This window comes from Patiria miniata, unplaced genomic scaffold (assembly GCF_015706575.1).
Source record: "Patiria miniata isolate m_02_andy unplaced genomic scaffold, ASM1570657v1 HiC_scaffold_4, whole genome shotgun sequence".
Classification (NCBI taxonomy): Eukaryota; Metazoa; Echinodermata; class Asteroidea; order Valvatida; family Asterinidae; genus Patiria; species Patiria miniata.
In genome coordinates, this window is record NW_024037071.1 from 1715785 (window position 1) to 1731514 (window position 15730).

At 39.8% G+C, this 15730-nt stretch overlaps 1 protein-coding gene across 1 annotated transcript in view; it reads left to right on the top strand.

Annotated features, from left to right (window-relative positions):
- Positions 1–15730, top strand: part of LOC119739622 (nitric oxide-associated protein 1-like) — a 36375-nt gene extending 20645 nt beyond the window's left edge. Inside the window, exon 10 of the mRNA XM_038214611.1 lies at positions 15175–15730. The gene's annotated coding sequence lies outside the window, so the exon portion shown is untranslated. The remainder of the gene's footprint in view (positions 1–15174) is intronic.

Consider the following 15730-nt stretch of genomic DNA (forward strand, 5'->3'; position numbering starts at 1 on the left):
TCTCGAAAAAGTGATCTAAAAATAGAGTGTGGTGATTAAAATCATAATTCAGGATTCAGAGAATTCCCCTCTGAAGTTGAATTCTCCTCCTGTGCCAAATGTAATTGATTTGCTTAATGGTTCGGTTCCTGCCAATTTTGCAGTTACATGATTTCTCAGAAAAGTTTGTGACGCCATTTTTAGCAGACATCAAGCACATTGCACAGTGAAGGTGCACCCTTCACATTCTAAGAATTTTTATGCAGGAAACAGACCAATATAATGTTGTGGCCATTTGGATTTTTCCCATTCAAATCAACGTAACCAAAGCGAGGCTGGAAGGAAAAATAGTCTGGGTCCTTTTTGCACAAAAACATTATCATTTAGTGCTGCTATTGGATACAGGGACCATGACTGAAATGGTGGCAGCATGATAAAGGTTCTATTGTCACAGATTGACAGCAAATGCCTTACTGCCCTCGGAATCCCTTTAATGGAAAGACAAAACCCATCATGGACACAGCATCTGAAACCAGAAATTTGCTAGTTACCAGAAACTTGCTCTGAGGGAAAGGGGACACTTGAGCGCTCATGAAACCAGTTTAACCCACCAAAGTCTGGTCCGAAGTCCAGAGACCTTGGAGCATTACGCCTCTTAGACATGAGATATTCTTGAAGCAGGTGTATCTTCTTCCCAAAGTCATCTTCACAGAGATTACATCGGGATGGCTTATCTTAAAAGGGTGAAAGGGGGGGGGGGGGATCCGGGGTGGTCGAGCGACCCAAATAGGCTGCAGGTACACTTTTCCTCATGATTGTGTATTTCCAAGCATAATCAACTGTTTATCACACATTAAAAGGTCCATTTTATGGTGAAAACATCCCTCCCACCAGGTTGGCTATGGCTCTGGGGACCGGACATTCGAAAGTGTTGCCGTCCGCGCCTGACGCTCACACCCAAAGACGCAATGGCTTTGTGCACATTTAGTTGTGCGTACCTTGAGCCAAGCACGCGAACCATAGTGCGCGCATGCGATGTGTCCCTCCCACTGGAGCATTCAAAAGCGCAGAAAAAAAAAACGTCATCTACCGGTACGTGCATGGAGTCGATACCCTGTTGTTTCATTAGGGGAAAGTCGGTGGGAAAGTACCACTGATCGAAACTTGTGTCTGGTTTGAAAAATTTCGATTACAGGATTATCGGCTGATCATACAACTACACATAATTATGCTGGTACCTATGATTTTAGTATAGGACTCATACTGGTAGGTTTGTGTAGCAAAATTAAAATTAATTGTCTGTGTCAGGCATTAAAAAAAAGGGGGGGGGGAATATACAGAGATTGAAAAGACGCCCATCAGACTAAACTTGTCACCTGCTTTGCAAAAATACTGTAACTCCCTTGCCTGCCCATGTGTGTAGCTTTTGGTAGAGTAGTTAAGTCTTGTCCGAGGGTTTGTTAGAAAGAAAACTGTCTGACATGTACTGTGCGGAAAGTGAGCAAAGAAACATCCTTACTTACATGAGTTAAAACTTAATTCATACAAAAGTCAATATTTTGGTGAATTTGTTGGTGTTTTTTTGTTGAGCACTTCACATCTGTCATTGTCGTGGCAGGCAATCCCGTCCACATCGAATCCTGAAGTGGCCAATTGAGCACAAGAAATTTGAGTTTTTGAGTCACGGACAAGCATCCAAACATGATAGTCACTCTATCCTCGTTGACCTTTTGGTCTGAAGGTCGTCGCTTGGTTTTAATCACAGGTCCAAAGATAGTGTCATCCGATACATCCAAGATTTCCTTCCATTAAAAAACAGCATCTTAATGAGGCTTTCTCATCCAAGACAGCGTCCGGTCGGGATCTTGAGTTGCTGCCGTGTTTATCCTGGAGATGACGATCAGATTCTGTGGCTGCCTTTCGGAGTTTATGATCCGTGTAATTACTTTCCTTATCCGGCATCATCTAGGACACACTTGTACGAGGGAGCCAAGACTCTAAGGACATTAAAATATCCTTCAAAGCCCCCCCCCAAAAAAAACAACCTGCATTTTTGTTTCCTCATTAATAGGGGGACATTTTAAAAGGTGTTAAAGATGCTCACGTTTTCCCTATAGATTTACCATTTTTATTCTTTTTAAAATTATTTTCAAATACTATGTAAAAATCAGGTCTTACTTAAGGATGTTTCTTTACTCACTTTATGCACAGAACATGTCAAGACGTTTATTCTTTTTAAAATTATGTTCAAATACTATGTATAAATCAGGTCTTTCTGCTCCCCCCCCCCCCTAAAAAACCCAAACATTTTTTTGGGTCTAGAACCACCCTTATATCATCCAAAGTATTGAAAGATAAAATTGAGACTGTTGATGAAGTGTGTTCACATGATCAGGCATGCTAATTTTCCTAATTTAATGGGATTTAAATTTTCTTTTCCTCTCTTTCAGTTCCTATTATTTCCTCCTTTTTCAGCATTCTGTACTTTAGACATTACACTTTTGGGGGTCTGCAGGCCATTTTGTTTTCTTCTTTTTTACTGGGATTCAAATATGATGTCTGACAGTATGGTTGTGTTTGAAAATATGCCAAAAGTGCACTTGAGAAAATTCAGTGCATGTTGAGTTTTAAACACAACATACGCCCAGCCTGCTCTTTTTTTTCTACATCACATTTAGAACCATGTTTGCTGAGTGCTCCCCAGAACTCGCTAAGAAAAACTTTACAGACTTCTTCAGTTTGGACACGATCCATATCTCCCCTAGTCTTCGCCGAGGCTTTTTAGCTGGCTACGAGCCATCCCTATCGCTCCGTGGCATTCCCAGTCCCTCTCATGACGTCATACGTACATGCACGAGTCGTTACAGTTGCGATAACTTTCCTTAATTGAGCCGCCAAATATTTTAAATTGTTCAAGTGACGGTCGGGTGGAGGGAATGGTTGCGGGGCTTGTGAGCGTTTGGATTGTGTCATTGTCGAAGAGGTCATAGAGCGCATGTTATCACCTTTACTCAAAGGAACGTGGTTCAGTTCTGCTTCATTTGAGATGCCAGTGTCCCCCCCCCCCCTCCCCCCCCCCCCCCCCCCCTCCTCCCCCTCTATATCTGATCACCCAGATAGATATTTTTGCTTTCACTTCGGGGTATCTGTTTTTGTCCAGGAATGGTAGACATCGCTGTTTACACTCATTTGTACCACTTGGAATGGTTGGACCGTGATCTTTCTCAAGGAGCAGAGAGATAAATCACAGGCGATAGCGGCATCTTGACAATATTTCACTGGGGAGGCGAGTTGACTTGACTGAAATTTATAGCTAGAAATAATTGTTTGTGGATTTTTTCCCCCTCTATTGGTGGTGCCGTGAAAGTATACAAAATGTATCTAATAATAATTTTATGTTTTTAGCAATACACGTACACGTAAAAACAACGTTTAGTTATGTTGGAAACTTTACTTACAGTGAGTCAAAACAGTTAGAAACTTGTTTTGTCTCAGTACAGTACAGTTACTACAGTTAAATGGGTTCAAGATGGAGAGCAAAACTTTACTTATTTTTTTAATCAAGTAAATACTGCTGGCAATAGCCCTGCCAATTCTGTCACATACTGTACAATTTTGTACACACATGTACTGGGTGGACTTGCATGGAGGGTCACGTGCTGGAGGAAAGATACAAATAATGCGCGAAAACGTGACGAACGCAACGCCGTTTACGCGCAAAGAACACCATGTGCATCGCTAATAATTATGTGTGCGCATCGCATAAATACTCGGTGCGCATTTCTTGCTTCGCGTGTGTTGAGCTAGGTCACGTGCTGGAGGAAAGATACATTAACTCCATTACTTTACGTTAATTTGTTGCGCGTCTATGAGAGACAACCAAAATGGCGGAGATTTATCGCACAGTGACTGGGCGCGTGAGGACGCGCTGCCGATCTAGTCTTTTCATTCTATATCTATGGTTTACGGGCTGAAACATGCGCTAATGTCTTTCACACAAATTTTGTGCGCGAGACGTATTCACTTCGGTACTGATCCATGCTGGGGTCGCCATGCATTGGTGTATTTTGATGGATCCTATGCAACAACACACATCACAATTTTCATGTGAGCATGAAAAACATGCTGTATTTTTTTTTATGTCACCATGGTATCCTGAATCCGCCAGAATCCATCAAGACTTTTGCTGGTGGATTCTGGCGGATTCAGGATACCTCCAGAATTTACACTGGGGGATTCTGATGGATTCAGGATACCAGCATTTTTTGCATGACAAAATTGGTGGATTTTGGCGGATTCAGGACACTTTGTAGTAAAAGAGCCCCAGGAGTTAGGGTTAATCCAAGTAATTTTTTTTGGTAATAATTCAGAAGGTAACTTTTGGGATGAAAGCAAATGATCATTTATACCTTTAAAACGTTTGGAAACAAATGATTGGGTTGATAAATTTATGTCAAACCACATCTTACTTCTTGCAGAAATCATTTTCACATGTACATGTACAAGTACACCCATGTTTGTTTTACATACGCTATGTGGACATTCCTTTGTTTTCGTGTAGTTAAGAAAACTCCGACGGTACAAAAAATAATTTTACTTAAACTGTGAAAACTCTTTCAACCCACCAATTTTTTATTTTTTTGATTTCCTTGAATGTTTCTCTTCATCCTGCCACAGATAACCCTCACCCGAAAATGCCTCTAAACCTGTTTTCCAGAGAAGGCGAAATGTTAAGAAGACACGGCTTAGTCCACATAACGTCAACACAACCTGCATTATGTGGACATCTTTTGTTCACATGTCCACATAGTGACTGTAAGACGATCTCACACATACTTGTTCTGTAGATGTGGGGACCAAAGACTTTGTGGGTACCATAGAAAATTCCCACAACTTGGTCACTACGTACCGGTACATTGTAATTTCTCTAACAATATAATACTTCCCCTCAATTAACCTGGCTACAGCTGACGCACTTGCCGATAGTCTGGAAATTCAGCGGAAATGCAGTGATGTTATCCCCACTTGTTTTTTTTTTTTCCCCGTTCGTGTGATTGATTTGAATCTAGAGTTGGCCCACGCACTCAGGTACGTGCCTCTAATAAAACGCTGTCGTGTGTGCGCAGTTCCGGGGCAAAAGAAGAAGAAAAAAAATCCATTTGCAAGATTGACAGTTTCATTTGTTTTTCTGTCATTTTTGCCATCCTTGGGCTCTTCCCACCTCCCATTTTGACAGCCCGCTGATCCCACGAAAGAATTTCTCACTCCTCTGCACCCCACACTATAAATTTAATCAGAATTTGGCCCAAATTTGTTATGCGAAGACTCCCCTCATTGAAGTGTATATTGACTGTATGTCTGAGGTCTACATGTATAGTAGAATTGGAGTGTTGCTTATTACGGTACCGGCGCGACAGATGAAATGACAAATGTGGACCTGCCGCATTGCAAGGGTGTAAACGAAGTGCCTTTCGTCTGTAAATGCATTACAAGCCTCTCAGGAGTGCATTGCAGTTAGTTCCTTTTACTGCAGTACAAAAAAAAAATGTTTTGCCAAACATCATTACAAAAGTAATACTCAAGAATTCATGTCTGACGCAAAAGAGAAACAAACAATATAGCCTGATGCTATTTTGACCATCTCGGGGGGGGGGGGGGGGGGATTCGGATCTCAGCCATCGAGTACCGAAAGTCTTCATAAACATACCCAAGAAATTTCATGACTATAGGTCAAAGGGTTTTGGAATTATGGTTAATTAATTATTCATACCGGTATGTACAAATGGCAATTCTGCTCTGTGTACACGACGTATATTGGAAAATTCAGTTTTCACGGGAAAATTTTTCGCTATGCGGCAACCCGTGGTCCGATTTTTATGTTTTTGATACCAAAAGATGCGCAAGGCTCGAGGCTAAAAAAGTCATAACAGCTCGGGTCGCGAAAAAAAAAGTCGAGGGGGCGGATTCTGGCCCCCCCCCCCCCCCCCCCCCCCCCCCCGGGCCCTTTTAGGGTTAATGGGCAGAAACAAACTAGTCAGACAACTCTTCTGAAAGCTTAACAGGTAGCTTGACAAGCGAACAAGTTAAAGACTTTTATTATTTGATCACAGTTTGTACTAGGGGCAATTCCAGTATTGTGGAAGACAATGTAATGTCCATAACAGAGCCAGTTTATCCATGATATAAATCCTCCTATTTAAACAGTCACAGACAGTCAAAACTCACTTCCCCTGCTGTACTTTTAACAAAGGCTAGTCACCAGCAGTCAGATCATACATGTCAAGCAAGCACTGTGACTAGTCAAACAGGGTCAACAGACAAAGCAGGCAAGTTGTGGTCACAGATGTTTTATCACTCACCTGGAGTCAAAGCATACATGTAGCTGTATCAATTTAAACAGCCCCAGCCAGTCAATCCTGCTTTATGTAGGCTGGGAATTCTTAACTGTTGAAAACAGTCACTTGTTTGATTTTGACTGACAGGACTACTTGGCACAGAGTGTATGTTTGCATAGGAGGGTTAATGATTCAGAAAAAAATATGATCCCAAACTCCTAGTCTGTAATCTCCAGGACCATTACTAGATGATGGATGTATAAGATTTGAACAATACATTATCAGGTTTATTCACTGAGCTCTTAAAGTAATGTACCAAAAATGTCTGATTTGTAATGTCCGTGACACTAGAATTTACCAGGAAAATATTGTTTTAATATTCAATGGATTGTCATCACATCATCCTCCTAACAAATTTCAACCTCTACACTCATTCAAAGTTCATAACCTTACTGTACGGGAATAGTATTCACAAGGAAGTTTAAATATGTTTTTCATCACCGCATAATCATTTCATGTGATGATCATTCCTTCTCACTTGAACGAGTTCTGGTTATTTTGATATTCAGCAAACCTGATCTGTTTTTTCCCCTGGATTTTTTTTTCACTATTATAAATATGGCAGCGCGTCGCTAACTTGGGGGGGAAAAAAAAGAGGAAACGGCAGTGCTTGGCTCGATCTCGAGGGGAACGTGAACATCCATCTGTCATCAGACGGAATTGCCTTTTACGTGGGACGAGCGAGCGCGGAACCGTACGTGGCTCCGAGCACGAACGAAAATGAGTTTGCATTTCCTATCCGTGCAATACGAATGCGTGCAGACTGGGACTAGTTTGCTGGGGTCAGGATAAGATGATATTTGTTGGGGGGGAGGGAGGGAGAGAGGGGGTGGAGGTTATTGGGGGAGGCAGGGGAAGGATTTCTGCCGCACCTGCTGATGACATCCCACTACTTGTGCGACATCGATCGGCGACCGTTCCCTCACCGGGGTGCGGAGCTGTGTTTACATCTTGTTATTGTTAACGTCTAGTTTTCCTGTCTGTGTCTCGTGATGTGTTGGCTTGTCAGCGTCAGTGTTTGTGTGATCACCAAACTGTTAGAATTTCATCTTCTTTTTTTATCAAGTATTAGCTGGATACATCATTCTTTCTTACACATCCTAGCATTATGGCAAGCGTGGATCAAAGAAGTTGATTAGGGTGGCCAACCAAAGTGAGACATTTTTCCTGTTGTCTCGGTACTCTGTAATTTGCCATACAAGTATCATTAAGAATGACTTCAAACAATTGTTTATTTGTTGCGTAGGTAGTTTGATATCCACGCTTGGAGGAATACTGTATTAACCCTCCTGCTATTTAAGAGGTCACAAACGGTCAACAATTTCCTTCCACTCCCCCTGGCATACTGTTAACAAACCAATGGGGGTCTTGACCAATATTGACCCAAGTAATAACATGGCTCAGAATGCATGTTTTCATAGGAGGAGTGCATCATAAATATAAAATCACAGATCTCAGATTGTAATAGGGACTGGGGGAAAAATGAGTGGACCCCAAATTTATAGAATGACCAATGTACATGTACAAGGTGAAAGTATATGAACTTGGACAATTCTCTTGGTTTGTATTGTGATTGTAATAGTAACAACACGACCAACGATGGCCCGTGCATAACTTTGCATTTTGTGTCTGTTCATTCGTTTCCAGCTGTCAGTTGCTATTCGCTGCCCTCTCAAATTTAAAAAAAACGTTCTCCTCTTTCGTCTTTGGTTTCCCTCCCTTTTCCCTATTTTAAACACTTCCAGAACTCAGGACTGTTGTTCACCCAGGCAGCCTTTCAGACCGACAGTAAATTCTCCCATAAGCCTAACTTTCATTAATTTTTGTATTTATATGAATATTGCATACCATTCCATCTGTTCCTCATCACTCCCTCTATCTGTGTGTCGACTGACATTTCTTTCATCCTCAATTCAGTTTTTTTTTTCCATTTTTTTTTTAAATCCTTGTTACGGCTTCCAGAAAGAAAAAAAGGTGAAGCATTCAATATGCGCATTTCCAAATCAATATGCTTCTTTTTTTGTTCGCAGACAGCTGTCGCAGGTATCGCGTTGACCTATAATTATGATTACCGCGAGGCCCACATTATGAGGGGTGATGCCGCCAATCAGGGGTATTACCTGCCATGCTAGAGACCTGGATTTACCGAGGAAGATCTTAATTTGACATTGGATCACCCTCATCCAGGACTTCTCGGATTAAATTGAGAGAAGATTCACATTTTAGAAAAGCGATCTTTTAACTGTTGTTATCTTGAGTGGAACCTCCTCTCCTGCTGTGCTAAAATAAATTTACTAAAAAATAAAATCTGCTTGATTGATTTCTCATATTTACGTGCTGATGGCTGTTGATGGAATTTCCTGCAGTGTTTCTGATAAACTGTGGGATTCAAAAGAAAATGGAATGGATATGGACATTTAGTAGATTTGTTTTTGATTTTTTGGGGGGTGTTTTTTATTGGCTAGAAACATCATATAAGTTTAAAAATATTTAAATCAAAATTAGTTGGCCTAACGTTCCGGTCTTCATTAGCAAGACCTTTTATCAAAGGCAAAAAAATATTAAGTTGTATTTAGTATTTAATTAGAATTGCTGGAGACAAACTTAACTTTGATTTGGAAAAAGGTTCGTCTGCCAATTTTATTTTTTATTTTTTTTGTTTAGAAGCAACATGCTAATAATGACTACATGTGCCGTTATGCTTTACCTTTGATTTCCTTTTGAAGAATAATAGCAGCTGCTACTTCGATCACGTCATATATCCCAATATTCACATTTTTTTCCCAGATTTTATAGTTGTGCTTGATGTACTACCATTACCTCGATCCTCATGCGTTTTCTCAAAGGTGGAGGCATTATCAAAGATCCAGGCAATATCGTCGTGTTATTTCGCTCCCCAGCACACCTCCCCCCATCACACTTAACGCATTCCTATGAAGTTGACCATAACGTCATGAATGTTAATGGGGTACCTCTTGTCCCGGCCCATTACGTCAATCGAGGGGCGTCTGAACCCCTTGACAAGCGTCCCCTGAGGCCCGCTAGCATCCTAGCATCCTCACTGTCCAAGCAGGGATGGCCGACGGTCTACAATGTTTGCAGATCAGCAGGCCCCCACTTGGAGGAACACTTGCCAGACATGTTGACGATCTTTTTTTTTTCTTTTTTTTTTTTGGTCTCATCCAACTGGGAATCTTCTGAGCAAGATACAGGTTTTTTAATCTCTGTGCAGCTTTTGAAGAATGCAAAATAAAACCTTCCTCCATGATAAAACTTTCTGCTCCTTTTTTTGGGGGGGGGGGTTGTTTGGATAGATGGACAATGGTACAACTTTTCTTTTTCGTAAAACATTTAAGTACAGTTGAAAGTGGATCTGAATGTACACAAAGCGGCTCTCAAGCAAAGTTCTGCGTGTCTAATGACAGGCAAAATGGGAAAATAAGGCAGTTTGGAGGACCTAGCTTTCAAAATTTTGGGAGACTTTTATTTTCTAATATTTGGATGTTAAAATTATAAGCTTGGTGGAATTTTATGCTAATTTTTTCTGAGAAAAGATGAGAAAATATCTTTCAATTTAAAATGGGCAAAAGTTCATGACTGGATGGAATATGTTGTGCTTGGTTGATGTAGGACTTTTAAACCTTAAATAAATATCAGGTTGATATTTAACTTAACTTCTTCTTTTTTCGTTTTTAATGTCATGTCTTCTTTTTGATCTGATATACATATACTTATGATTCTTTTTTCCATTAATGTAAATGTGGAAAGAATAGGAAAAAAATACACATTTCAGGCTTTGGCAGCCTAGAGCTCAATTTAACTGACCATATTAAATTAATAAATGCTGATAACAATGATAGAAAAGTTGTAAGTTTAAGAGATATTCGTTGGAGAACACCTTGAATAATTTGAATTGTTACATGTACATGGTTCAGTAATATTAAACTGATCCGGATGCAATGTAAGAAGGCCCGCCATATGGCGTGCCTCGCGGGCAAAAAGCCGGAAGCACACAGATTAGCTGCATTGTGATACATGAGGAGATTATCGTACTAATCGCTTTTTTAATATAAAGATGGATGGCATGCACAATAAGAATGTAAGCGTATGGAACTCTAAAAATAGAATTGAGGTATTGACGCACACGCGTGAGCTAGGGCCAATACAAATTGCCGTAACAACACTCACTGGTCCCAACTGTTGTGAGGGGACCAGTCAATTTTCTGTTGAAGCCTTTGGGTTCTGTATGAATGTCACATTTGCCACACAAAAAAATTGATTGTTTTTCTAATTTTTTTTTGGGGGGGGGGGTTGGTGGGTGGTGGTTTTTTTTTTGGGCCTCTTTTTATAAATCATCACCAATGTGGTTTTACCACTACTGTCAAAGGGCTATTTTGAACTACACGCTATCCAATCAGACGTCAGAGACTAGCCATCATCTGCTGTTTAAAAAAAAAAATCACACAGAAACATCCATACATGTCAAAAGTTGTTCAAAATTTACCCTTGTAACAGGAAATCGAAATTTTCTTTACAGGTTTGTAACGTGTTTATTATTGTCAACTTCCTAGTAAACATTGACATGGCAACATGGGAATGCAAACATATATTGCTTAATTTACGTAGCTATCGACTGTACTGAGCCCAGCTTTGTTTGCAGTCTATTTTTATACATGTAAATAATGGCAAAATTACGTTCTAGGTCATATGTTAAAGGGGCACTACAGCCTGAAATCACAGTCCATTTCAAAAAGCTGTGTTTTAACTTGTAAAAAAAAATTATTGAAATAAGGGAATAAATGTGTCCTGGGCCGGTTTTTAACACAATGTTTAAGATCGGTTGGAGTATCAGCATCCAGACTCCAACCAGTCTTAAATCACGACATCACTGAAACCAACCCTAAATGTCTACTTTTTTTTTTTTTTTTTTGGCCATGGCATTCTATTTCAAAGTTTCTGTTGAGTTCATATTTAGATGTACGTAGCTGCTTTTATAGATTGTAATGTAAATCTTTGCGGCAAATGTGACTTAAATGTAGGTGAATGGCAAAACCTAATTTGAATGTAAATCTTATAATATACGGCATGAACACCCATTTTATGCATACTACATACATGCAAGTACCATCTGCTTCGTTATTGTATTAATCAGTATCACACTGAAGTCTGACGTCACTCGGTGCCGGAAGTGAAGTTGGAACACACATGTTGCATCCGGCATATGCAAATATTGACTGCTACGAGTGGTACAGAAACAAAGGCCTCCAGAGGTGTTATAGTGGAATGTTTTATATTTTCACTGTGGTCAAGGGAAAAAAGTATTTTCTACGGATCAGGAGGCTAGTTTGTCTATGTAAATTTGTGTACCTTTGTGTACTTTTTAGCAAGGATGATTTAAGGACACTCAAAGTGCCCTTTTTTACATCTCCCCCCCCCCCCCCCCCCCCGATCAAAATTACCTTGCTACATTTGTACATGCCTACAGAGACTTTTTGAACAGTAAACTGTTCAAAAAGTCAGTACATGTATGCCAAAAGAAACTATTTGAACAGCTTGGAATTTCACCTTTTTGTCACTTTCAAGTTGCGTGACTGAAAAAGCAGTAAATATTTGTTTGTATAGATTCTTCATTGATTGAGTGCATTTAACCAAAATTATAGGAATTTTCTTCTATTTCAGCTTGAAGTTTATTGAAAATCCACTTGCACTACTGCAACACAAAACAAAAATCCCCTCAAAAGTTTACTTTCACAAGTACACAGTGTTCACAACATAGCTGTACACTCATTTCCAATTTTTTGTTTTTGTTAGGGGGGGGGGGGGTAGGGGAGTAGGGCAAGAGTCTGTACTTTGTATTGAATTCAGAAATGTCGAGTTATTTTTATACCTGGCATGGACCCGAGACTTCGTCGAGCACAGCTGTTGTAAACCCATTAGCGATTAATTATGGATATCAGATTGATATTTTATTGATAAGATCATGTACAGTAACTGTAATTATTGATACCGGAGTGCTTCGGTTTGTTGTCAATACTTTTCCTTGGATATTAAAAATTAATATTAAGTGAATATATATTTTGATCCCAGCCTTATCTGTGCATAGTTCTTTCTGGCTGAAAGCAGCTGCTTATAGTGTTAGCCCTTTCCATTTTTTATAGTTCTCACTGGGAAATTTTTCATGTTTGAATTCCTGTCTTTAGACCAGGAAATATTCCTGTTGTTTGTGTGGACTTTATTTTAATTTGTGAATCGGCACAATGTACATTTGCAATTATTCATGTACACTGCCACTGTCAGAATGCAAAAAAATAATCAAGGAACATTTTTTTAAAAATCAGAAATATTTTTGTACTCTTCTTAAAACCATTCATCAGTTTGAAAGAAGAGACTAGAATGAAAACGTCAGTTTTGTGGTTTGGCAGAACACCTCAGGAATCAATTTAACAGGGGAAAAACCCTGGCATTAAGGTGAGAGGAAACTCCATCTATTGGTCCTGGTTGGAATCGAACCGGGGTACAAGTCACCGGTGACTGCTCTATGTTCCAACACTCCTATGTTCCGACAACCGGCACATAAGATTATGTTAGGGTTAGGGTTAGGAATAGGAATATGTGCACTTGGAACAGAGGTCACCAGCGATGGTAGCAAGGACATTAGTAACTTACTGCAGCAAGACAATCAGTTCCAATCACATTGAATCATCCTTGACTTTCCCACTTAAAAGGCAATAACAACATTTGTAAACACCACAAAACAAAACCACCAAATTATTATGAAACACCTTACTTTACACAGTCTCAAGCATCCTGTGAAAATCATGCACATGGTGTGCTGTCATTTTCACGAAAAGGTGAATTTTGGTATCCATTTCCAACGATGGTTGGCCGACTATCGTTGGAAAAAAAAAGACTTTCATTTCAAATGCTGTCCCCAGTTTACCAAATTTACTTAGTCCGCATTTTGTTAACAATCGGTTCCACATCTGTGAACGGGTGCAAGCCAGCTAGTCTGTATCCCTAACATTACAATTCCCCAATGTCTATAGATTGTTTCGTTTCGTCTGAAGTATGGTCAGGGAACCAAACTACAAGAAAAGCATTTTTTCTTGATTTTTGCAGCATCCATGAACACAAAACTCTAAACAGAACAGTGCAACAACATCTGCTAATGCTATAAAACACCTAACCCCTAAATCTATCGATTTCTGAAAATTACAGCAAAAGCAAATGTTGAAAATTACCTTTTTAAACATTGCTTGAAATTAATCTCAATAGCACAAGTTGGGTTCTGTTGCTTTGGGTAAACTTTCCCCATCCCCTGCCGATGTTAAGAAGTCGATGTACAGTCCGAAACCTTTTTACATTTGGTCCCCAAGGGATTTTCAATTATCGCAGCGTAGAAATGTCAACTGTGGTGCATTGTGAGGCCTGATTTGATTGTCACAGGGCATTGAGGTTAATTTGACCCGTCGTCCATCAAGACTGGTGACTTTTTGTTGTTGTAAAGTCTGCGATCTGAGTGATATTCCAATTTAATTTGTTTCATCTGTATAAGAGTTGGTGTTTGAAGAAAAAGAAGCGAATAGCATTCTTGCTTGAAATAATAGATTGTTTCTAGGTCTGGGCAAAAATAAGTCAAATTATCTGAAATGGAGAAAAAGTTGGGGGGAAAAGCAGAAAACTTTATACACGATTAATGCTGTGAATCATCAATATGTACTAAATCTACTAATCATATTCTCTTGCCTTTTATATGAATTATTCCATACTTTCTTTTTCAAAATATCAACTCGTAAATTTTAAGGAAAATTTTGGTGAGGGCATTGACATTTTAAATACTTAAGAACTTTCCATTGTCACAAATGAATTCTGTTTCAAATTTCAGATTTTTTTTTCTGATTTGAATTATGGACACTTTGACCTCTCCATGAAGAAGCTTGAAAAAAAAAAGACAATTCTTGTAAATTTGTCCTTTTCTTCATGCAAGACATTTTAAATTGCCTTTTTAAATGTCAATCAAACTCAGAAGCTAGTTTTCATTGAACTTGCGCTGAATATATTTCACGAGCTGTGCACTTTGAAGTGCAAAACTCATTGCCAACAATTGTGAAACTTAACTCAAGTAAAGAAGCGTGGGCAGCAAAATAAATGCATCCTCCCACACTGAGAGCCCCTTTTAATAAGGTCGCAAAATTGCTAGCGGCCATGTGGTTTTGCATCACTGAGTGCACATTTACACATTTAACGGCACGTTACCTCCATTACGTTGTCATTAACTTCAGTGACTGACACCCCCTCCTATCAAATTGGTGCTGGGCCTTTGCAAAGGTCATACATCAGTCTCCAGCCTGATACCATGGGCTGGGGGGGGAGGGGGGGGGGGGGGAGGGGGTTCAAGAGGTTAATGTGCCTTTGTTCCCCACCCCCTAATCAAATTTTACCCATATATTTATTAAATTTCTATTGGAAAATGACAGTGCCTGGAACTTGGCCCCCGTTTGGAAAGATTCCCATATATCTGGCCATCACTTGTAACCCTGTGCACAAACCCTATGAGACTGGTCTGAAACTTTCTAAGTGTTTTGACAGTAAATGCTTCAACATTTTCCCGGCTAAATTCGACTTTTTAGGACATATTATCACTTTCTGATGGCTGATACGCCTCTGAAGGGAAAAATTTGTGATGGCCAGATATGGGTATCTTCCCCCCCCCCCCTCCCACCAGACCAAAAACAATCATTGACTTTAATCAGTTTTCTGATATACTAATGAGATGTTTTTGTTATTTTTCTTTTTTCAGAATCACAGCTTCCAACCTGTACTACAAATAATGAAGCCCAACATCCCCCTCCTCCTGAGGATTGATCCAAATATGACGCGTTCTCTGCCATAAATAGAGTCCTACAAGCAACATGAAGCCTTGCAAAATAGGCCAGTCTTAATAACAAGCCAAAAAGGTTTAATGGCTTACTGGGGCAGACCCCGAACGGTCGGCAAACATATGGTGCCGAGTTGTCACTGTAACGGTGGATTTTGTGGGTGTGCGAAATGTAGAGACCTCTCGACTCGGCAGACGGAAACATGCGACCGAAAATTTCTGAGAATTTAGACCGTAAATTAAATTGCTGAATGTAATCATGAAAATGTCAGGGGGTTAGACTTCTTGCCCGCCTCCTTCGAAAAAGGGTAAGAATTATGTGCAGGGCGCCTCCGGACCTAACCGTGGGTGTAAATCATGTATGTAGGCAACCGTAGCGACTTGGAAATTAAGGAGGAAAGATTTCAGTTTTTCCGACAAGGGTTCCAAATAGAAAGGCTTTAAAAATGGGTTAAGAATAAATTCTTGGTTTTTTTAA